A 10,184-nucleotide genomic window follows, 5' to 3' on the forward strand; every position below is an offset into this window, starting at 1 on the left:
TGAAACAATGGGGATGATTAGGTTTGACCAACTTATGTACTAATTAATCATTTTCTTGAGAACAATATACTTAACAAAAGCTGTAGCTGGCATCTTCTCCTAAATTTTTATTGAAAATTTTTGGTAGAAATATCTGCAAATGTGTAAAGAAAACTCCACTTTTCTAGCCATCTTTATTTTCTATTGAGCCTTCAGAGGAGACTTCATACCTGTTTTTTCTTCACATGCTCATACAGACTGTGCAAATATATGTGGTGGTTGGTTGTCTTAAATTAGGACAGGATGGCTCTTCCAGCTCACTATGTAGGCCAGCATGGCTTCGAGCCTGTGGCGGTTCTCCTTCAAACTTCCACACAGAAAAAGGTATTATAGTAATTAGCATAACGGCATTATACTAACTACCAGGCTCCCTATCTCTGACTCGTGTCCCACCCACAATGCCTCACATCCTCACTCTTCCCATGGCCCAATATTGGTTCCTGGTTGTGTTTGCCTGCTTGGATTGGCCTTCATCACTTTGTGAGCAAAAGGGCTTCAGGTGGGTAGAACATTCTTTACTTGTACATACAGAGATCAGAAGTGCCTAGGAATTTCTCTTTAGCCTTTACTCCTTGAGAAATGACTGATAGATGCAAAAATCTCATTCTCCCGGTACAGCCATTTCAGGTAAATCCATGCCTTTGATATTTAGGGCTCTAAAAGCAATTCTGGGTATACAACTTTGTATAAATAATCTGTGTATTTAATTACTAAAAGTGTTGTTTCTACATAGAGGACATCTTCCTCGAGAGTACTTTGAAGTTGAACCAAGCCACTCTTTACACTAGTAACATTAAGGAGTGTGCCTAGAGATGTGAAAAGTGACTTAAGAGAGGAACTAGAATCAAGGATTTGGCTTCCTTTCAGCCAGTCTATGAGGTGTAGGTTTTTTTGTATGGTTTGGTCCTTAGTGACGAACAACACAGCTCTTGTGGGCTCATCTGGCAGAGGAGTAAGATGTAAAACCGTGATCTCATATGTAAGTCTTTTCAAATCGTGTAAGTGCCACATTGCTGCAAGTGTGCAACTGGGAAACATTTTAAAAGTTGACAACTGTTTTTGGAGAAATTTGGTTATTAAATTTAAATTCTTTTCTCAATGTTTACATGATGTATGTAACCCTAAATTCATTGTAAAGAATTGCTTTTGCATTTGTACTAGAGTTGAGTTTGTTACAAGTAGCAATGACTGTAGAACAGCTTTTGTTTGTTTAAGGATATTATTATTATTATTATTATTATTATTATTTGATGCTGGAGATGAAACCCAGGTCCTTGTTCATGTTACACAAGACCTGTAGTCATGACACTAGTCCCATTTACTTTTCTCCCCTGAGTTTCTAACTCTCTTCTCTACCTTGGTGTTTCTTCCTCCATCTTATTCTGGTAGTATTGTCTAGATGACACATTTTGACCTGTTAGACAGACTTCCTTTCTGGTCCAGGTCCAGTGTGGAGTGTTAGAAGCTGGGTCTTTGGTGGACTGATGAAACGAGGAGGACCCGTGTATAGATAAAGGAGACATAGTTACATTAGTAAGAGAAATGTTGGATTTACAAACATGTGATGCTGTGTTATCTGGAGGCTCTGAATCCCGTCACTCAAAATGGGAAACAGATTGGAAGTGATTACTAAGAGCTGAGACTTGTGGATAAGGCAATAGAAGAAGACAGGGAAAATGAAGGGGACCAGAGGTCAGAAGTGGATCCCCATGCTCAGGGAAGTTCTCTGTACATGGTTGTGTTCAGAAATGAGTGTGGAACAAATGAATACATGCAGGATGCTCATCAGGACAAGACGGCACACAGAAGAAAGCAAGCCATTATTTTGTGTCAATTTCTGCAATATTTATGGTAACATAATAACCTAATTAGGCTCTTTTTCTAGTCATTACCTGTACCTACCTGGGTTTCCAATTACTAAGGGTTCAGTTAAGAATATATTGTATCTTTTCCTTAGAGGTGTGTCAGGTTTTAACAAGTACGGCAACAGGCAAATCCATGACCAACAGACATGAATAAAACCAGTGCCAAGCTGAGGCTACAGGGCTTAGTTCCCTATACTTCCTCAGCCCAGGAGTCACTTTCTAATGGCTTTGGAACCTTGGCTTCTCTCAACTGAAGCCAGATGCTTTAGATCCCAGCCAAAGCTGGGATCTGTGAAGCTGATGGAAGCAGGAGTCAAGCCAGGCAAAACTTGACATGGACATGCATAACCCTGTTGGTGAGAGGGGGAAACCTCTTGAGTTTTCTTGGGTTTTCTCAACTCTGAGACTCCACACTAAGCCTTGTCCCAGGTAGGCAGGTCATAACCATGATGACCTCCTGGCTGTCTGAGTGCAGAGCTAGAAGAGTAAGCTCTGTTTTATATTTAAATAACTACTTAAATATAAATACTGTTTATTACATATATGTATATATATTACCTATTACAAATTTCAGAGAGATCACAATAACCAATGAAAGTCAGATATTAAGTAAAAGGTTAATGACCTTAAGACATCAGGTGTGCTGAGACACTCTGGATGGGGAAATTGATTTAACTGATAACACCCTCGAGCTGTTAGGACCCAGATAAAAATATCAACACATCAACCTCCTTTGGAATTTACAACATTGAGACTTCAGGAGAACAGACCGGCCTATGGAATCTTCCTCCCACAAAGTTCTCTTCTGTGCCCTATCACCGCCCTCAGCCCCCTGCAGCTGTACAGTTTCCACTCCTGTGGAGAGAGTGCTGCCCTTCCTTGTTCTGATTCAGAGGGCATCAACTTTCATTTATTTCCATGTTGCCTCCGTCAATACCACCCTAACGTTAAGTACATATACAAAATACTAGACTCAGCGCTATCGGATGTGCGAAGTCCTTGATGAAGACAGAAGAATTTGTATTCAGGCTCCAGAACTTTAAAATACACCCTTGAGTTGTATGTATGAAAATATTACTTATGAGAAGCCGGGAGCACATGGCAGTAAAGAAGGGACAAGCTGCTTGGAACTTGTGAGAAGCTAATTAAAATCTTAAGAATTGGAAGGAGAGGGGGATGCTGGGAGACTTGAAAGATTTATGGTTTGAATGAGCCCTTGAAGGGTGAGCTGGAAGAACTGTGTAGGCTAAGTGAGACATCCACAAGTCTATAAACAGAGTCTCAGAAGTCTGCAAGTTGTACTATGTCTTCCTGTTCCCCCATTTCCTCCAGCTCTGCTGCCCTAGTGTAGAGGGAAGCAGGGGCCCTTATTTTGGCATTGTCTCCATGTCTTGTCACCTCTGGCTGATCTCTGCAAAGGTGGAGGCCTTAGCGGTAACAAGGGAGCTTCCTGTAGTCCGGCCTGATGCTATTGTCTTTAGGAGCTGGGTGTGTGAACCCCACTTCTGAGGTCATCAGCATGACTCTGAGGGCCTTGGGCTCTTCTGAATGTTCCACTGCCTCCTAAGACCAGGGCTTGTAAGAAGAAGACTTGTGCCCTTTGGGAGCCTGGCTGCTTGGAACGTCCAATCCCCAGGCCATTAGGGCTGGTGAGTGTGGTAAACCTTGGGCACCAGCCTTCCTGCCTCTCAGAATCTCAGAATGTTAAGTTTTCTGGCAAAGTTCCCATATAATTCAGCCTGTCTGGGGAAGCCCAAGCCTTTTCCTTCCTTTTTTTTTTCCCCCTTCAAGGCTTAGATCAGCAATCTCCTTCCTGCTCTCCACCAGTGGGAGTTTCTGACGTCTCCCCAGAGGCGCTGGTTTGGAAACTTTTTGAGCCAGTGAAGAATCAACTTAGAGATCTTTCCTTCCCCTGACCAAAGGGAATATTGTGTGTCATGGAGTAGGAAGATTTGAATAGTACTATCACATTTGAGGAGAGCGGGCTGCTTGCGTGTTTTGGCAAACAGCCCAAGTTTGCTTTGCTTTGCTGAATGTGGATACAATGGGTTCTGTTTGAATGAGAAATCATGTGTAACAGACGCTTTTGCAAAAACTAAGCAGTTACTTCAATAAAAATATGCTTCAGTGCGGGGCTTCAGTATAAGAGCTGCATCTGAACTTTTATATAATGTTGAAATTAATGTAATTAATTGTAAATAAACTTTCAATTTTAGAATAATTTTCAGTTTACAGAAAAGTCACAATAGTACAGAAAGTTCTCACATACTGTACACTTTCCCCCCAGTATTAACATCTTATATTAATGTAGCATGTTTGTCAATTCATAACTAATATTGACTTTTGTTTGCTTGTTTGAGACTGGGTTTCTCTGTGTAGCTCCAGATGGCCTGGAACTAGCTCTATAGAAGAGGCTGGCCTTGAGCTCAGAGATCCATCCACTTGCCTCTGACTCCTAAGTGTTGGGATTAAATGTTTGCTTTACATGCTCACCTAATATTGATTTTTAATTTTTGTGTGTGTGTGCGTGTGTGTTTTTGTACCATAGTGCATGTATGGAGGTCAGAGGACAACTTGTAGGACTCCATTTTCTCCTACCATGAGGTTCTCGGGGCTCAGACTCAAGCTGCCAGGCTTGACAGCAGTCACTTTCACGTGCTGAGCCACCTCACAGGCCCTGATAGCAGTAACTACAGTCCGAATTTGGGGTGATTTGAATATGGCCTACCCTTCAGAGACTCACTGGTTGAAGGATAGAGCTGGCCCAGGTCCCCTCTTACCTCTGCTTCCTCCCATGCTGTGCCATACACCTCCACTTCCGGACTCTTCAGAATTAATGGTGGTCCATGGACTGAAAACTCTGGATTCCCGAGCCCAAACAGATCTCTTCTCCTTCCTTGTTTCTGTGAGCTCTTTGGTCACAGAGATAAGAAAAACCCAATACAAGAGCTTATTCATATTCCCTTAGTTGTTCTTTTCTAGATGTCATATACCTTTTTTAATTTTAATTTTTTTTTCACAATTTGTTCATTATATTTCCCAATTAAACCTCCCTCCCTCCCTCTTTCCCCCTATTCCCTTACCCCAGTCCACTGGAAGGGGAAGTTCTCCAACATTGCCATCTGCCTGTAGTTTGTCAAGTCTTGTCAGGACTGCCTGGATCCTCTTTCTCTATGGCCTGGCAAGGCTGCATCACCAGGCGCGAGTGATCAAAAAGCAGGCAATTGAGTTCATGGCAGAGGCAGCCCCTGCTCCCCTCACTTGGAGAACTACATGCAGACTGAGCTGCCAAATGGCCACATTTGAGCAGGGGGTCTAGGTCCTCTCCATGCGTGGTCCTTGGTTGGTGCACCAGTCTCTGCAGGACCTCCTGGGCTCAGATCCTTTAGCTCTGTTGGTCTCCTTATTTTTAATCCCCAAGTTCTTTTAGGCTCCCTGTGGCTGCTAAGATTTCTTAGATTTTGTTTTTGACGACTTTGACAGTCTGAAGGAATACTGGTCAGGATATGCTGTAGAGTGTCCCTCAGTGGGGATAGCTGCATCATGGTTAGCCTGGGGTTAAGAAGCTTGGGGTTAAGGAGGAAGACCGAAGAGATAAAGTTCCATTTTGAAGACATACTGATTGTGTGTATTGTCAACAGACTCCTCACCATCACTGCTGACACTCTTTCTTACTTCCCTTCTCTTGGGAAAGAAGTTACAAAGTGCACACCACACATGAGGGGGTTTTGCTTTGTCTGCTGGACAGCAGAGTACCTCTGTGACTTATTTTTAATTCTTTCGGACAGAAATTTGCTTGTTTTCTCCCATTTATCTATCTGTTCATTTATTTATTTATTTATTTATTTGTTTATTTATTTATTTATTTAAGAATTCACTTATGGAGTAAATAGTCTATGTCATTGCAGCCTCATGAACACCCACGTTACAGTGTGGATGAGAACAGAGTCTGTTTTGTTGCTCAGGTTGTTTCTGGCATATTGGGAGCTCTTGGGACTGGCCTCTGCTTTCATTTTGACATACCTATCTTTGCAAGGTTAAAAAAAGAGAACATTTAAAGAAAAATCAGTTTGGGGCAGGAGAGATAGTTCAGTGATTAAGAGCACTGGCTGGCCCCCAGGCTCGATTCCCAGCACGCATGTAGTGGCTGACAGCCGGCTGGAAACTTTTTAACCCTCGGCACAGACATATGCAGGCAGAATGTCCATACACCCAATGTAAAAAGAAGTTAACTTTAAAGGAAAATTCCACTTTGTGGCACTCTAAGATACTTTAGACTCACCGTATACACTGTATCAGTCCTACTAGCAGCTATTTCTCAGAATAATTTTGGTTTCTTGTACTGGAGACTGGCTTTTGAGGTGAGGGTCTGTGGATAAGGCTTGTTGCTATTCAGGCATCTTTGTTTCTCTGATACTTCCAGCTGACAGTGCAAAGAAATATGTATGCATTTTCAGCCTGGTATTTATGCACATGATAAATACTGCTGTATTTAGCTACATGTATCTGTACTCAGCTGAACATGAACTCATATTGGCTCCGATTCTAGTCCACTGTGACATGTATCATTTAAATAGATTCTCCTTGCTTAAAACACCCACAAGCTGCTACACCAACAGTGAGAGACCTGCTTCCTGCTGCCCATCATCCACTTCCTTGTTTGATTCCAGTAGTGTGAGCAATGGTTGTGCAAAAATATGCTTCTGTGTACTTCCTCCTACCCCTTTCCCTAGAGCTGTCACTCAGCCCCAGGCTGACTTAAGCCAGGGCCCCTTTCCTTCTCACCCTTCACTGAGGTTTTTCCCACACTTTAAACACAATCAGATAGTTTTTGCCACCATCTACATTTTATTTGGGGGTCCCTTGACTTGTTGAATTTTAAAAATATGTATGTTAAGGTTCATTCTTGGTATAATAAAGTTCTCTAGGTTTTGACAAATGTCTATTGTTGTGCAGATACCATCACACTATCATATGGAATAGTTTTGTGGTATTAAAAATCTTTTGTTATGCCTCAGACTCAATTCCCAGTCCTGCCAAAACAAGAAGAACACACAAGTTCTGAGTCATCTCTTTAAATGGTCCTCCATTTTCAAGAGTCTCAGGCCTCCACTGATGTATTTGCTGTCTTGATAGTAATTTAATAGCTTAAAGTTTTAAACTTTATTTTCGGAAGTTCTGGGGCCTGGTCTTGGTTGAATTGTAATGAGTGCTTTCTTTGGAACTGAACACAGTTGATCCTAAAGACAACACAGCTATTATGCTACGTGCTCCAGGCTGGTCCTCGTATGAGGCCACCCTTGGGTCACACAGTTCCCTTGTGAAGGAACTGGCTCTTTTGCAGCATCTAATGGCATCTCCTAGGTCAGAGTTTCGGGTATTCCTCCCTGATTACTGCGGCATGAGCTTACCATGGGAACAGAAGGACTTGAGACACCAGCTCATCCTCTTCCCCATTTTTCTCCCTCCTGTAATTAGACTCCAGACCTGCAGCTGCTGACTGAATCTTTAGGATCACTTTAAATTTGTAAAGGGGAGTGGAGAGACCTTGTGTCCTGTACAAATGAAGAGACTTCTGTTCCCAGTCACCTCAGAAGTCCTTGGGATACTTCTGAAGAATATACAAACCATGTAAGTAGGTGAAGAGACACGAGAAAAGACACCTTTTTGTTCAACACACCCTCAGAGCACAGGTAAAGTACAAGGAAATCTCTTTCATGTGTGTGTGCACGCCGGGATGTCTATTAGGGCCTAACATTCTTTATTCACCCGACCCCTCCACACACACACTTCATAGCCCTGTGAAGTAGGCTTTAAACAAATAAAACCAGTGAAGGAATCAGGCAAATTAGGATCCTCTGTGCATCCCATTTCTCAAGCAAGTGTAGCAAGTATAGAACCACTCTATATTCTTAACTCCTCATCCCCACAAGGTCAGGTATATCTGGACACCTGTAGTCAGCAGATCGAGATGTTACTGAGAGCAGAGACATACAACTCATGAAAGTAGATGGGGAACTACTGGGAGCATGGGGATCAGGACAAGAGGGAAGGTAGGCAAGAGGGGAGTGAGGGGTACCAAAAACATGTATAAAACTCTCATAATTAAACCCGTTATATCTTATAGTTGATATACAACAACAAAAATGTCTAAAACACAATAATATAGTCAAATTAATTTTGTCAATGTTTGGCTTTTGAGGAAGTGTGTGTGTGTGTTGCTATATTATCAAAGCACAATGTCAAAGAGTATCAGATTTGATGTTTACAAAGCATGTTGGAAAATTCAGTTAGTTGAGTAGTCATACGCCATTGTCAAATAGTACTGACTTAGAACCTTGTGTTTGGGGTAGGGTATAAGGAAAGGGAGCAAGGTTATATGTGAGAGGACAATAACTATGTGAGACAGACCCAGGCATGAAGGTAGAAGGGTACTACTGTGGAAGAGGAAGAAGATAGGGAAAGAAAGAGGAAAAGGAGAAGGAAGGAAAAGGAGAAGGAAGTGGGGATGCGTAAGCCCAGTGTGTGTAAGAGAATGTCACAATAAAGCCACCATTTTTTACAATTAATATACACTAATTAGCTCTTTAGGAAGGAAGAGAGCTTGAGTTTGTTGTTGTTGGGGGAAATTAAGCATTCTCAAGACTGGGTATTTTTACTACTTTGTATTTCCCCTCATATTCTGAGAGTACTTTGGCTCTCAATTTGTATGGCGTTGCTACCAGTGATTAAAACCCATCTTCTCCATTTCCTTTTGGCCTTGCACAGGGCATGGTGCTTTACTCCTGTGAATGTGCATTTGGGAGGCTGAGGCTGGAGGGTTGCTGCACACTGAAGGCCAAATTGAGCTACCCAGTGAGAACCTGATTCATAAAACAAAACAAAAACCCAAACCAAACAAAGAACTCTTCGTTAGACCATGCTGTTTAAAAAAAAATACCAAAGGAACATAACATTTTTGAACACTGAAATATTGCAGAGAGTGTTTCAGTATACTAACCCATAACAAAAGCTGAATGGATAAATACAGGCATTCTTGGAACTGGCAGAGCAAGCCATTTGTACAATGGTTACCCTGGGCATTTATTTTATGATACATAAAACCCAAGTACCTCTTTTCATGAGTTTTATCAAAGGACTACTGTTTTAAGGGAGGCTTACAGACAATATGTAGACCAGAATGCCCATTGTCCACCCAATTCAACCAGCTGCCTCCTCTCCCCCTCCCTAGAGATGCAGAAACTGCATCAACACTCAGTCCAGTGAATGTGGCTCCTGCCTGATTGCTGTTGGGTATATGGAGATTGCCTTAAATTGCCAAGCCACACTATACATGATAGAGTACAGTCCTACCTGACTTCTGTACCCGATGTTAAGTTCCAAGTCAAAATAAAAGGAGGGGTGACGTTGCTTCTCAGTTTTTGCTCTTCAGACAAATTGCACTGTGAATCTGCTTCTCTTGCTGACGAAGTGTTTCTTAGCTTTGATTAGCTTATTGCCCAATCACTTTTATTTTTATTACAAATGATCTCTTTCATGTGGCCATTGTACAGTGACATGTTTGGCTGCTGTCTTGGGTTTTGTTTTTTTTTTTTTTTCTTCTTTTGTGTATGTGAGACATGGTCTCTTTATGTAGTCCTGGCTATCCTGGATTCTATGTAGACCAGTCTGTCCTTGAACTCACAGAGATCTGCCTGCCTCTGTCTCTTGAGAGCCAAGACTAAAGGTCTGTGTCACCACAACAGGCTCAGCTTGTTTTGCGATGATCATCTTGCCAGATGACAACTTTTTTTAAGCTGAACCTTGCCATAGTTGAACAATGCCACCTTTTGACCCCAAGCTACTGTAGTGTATGGAGACAGACTCAGTAAACAATGAATTGAATTATTAAACTCCAAGTCTCAATTCCACATTTGTAGCCAGTTCATATTGTCAAATCAGTTTTCACTCTTTGTCTGGAATCACTTTTTAAACCTTTTAGTGCAGAAAGTTTCAACTGTTTAAATTATAGAAAGAATAGTATTCCATTTCATTTTAATAGTTAACTCATCTGTTTACATTTCACCATGTATTGCCAAAAGATAGACTTAAAAATTGTAGCCATAACAATATCATGCTTAAAAATAAAAAAAATTATAAAATAATCAATCAGTGTTCAAATATTTAATTCTCTTGAATTTTTTGTGTTCTTTTGTTCTGTGCCATTTATTTCCTATGAAATGGTAGTTAGGTCTAGAAATTCATCTTCCTTTCCCCCCTCCCTCCCCTGGCTCCCCACCC

This window comes from Meriones unguiculatus, chromosome 1, assembly GCF_030254825.1.
Source record: "Meriones unguiculatus strain TT.TT164.6M chromosome 1, Bangor_MerUng_6.1, whole genome shotgun sequence".
NCBI classification, from domain to species: domain Eukaryota; kingdom Metazoa; phylum Chordata; class Mammalia; order Rodentia; family Muridae; genus Meriones; species Meriones unguiculatus.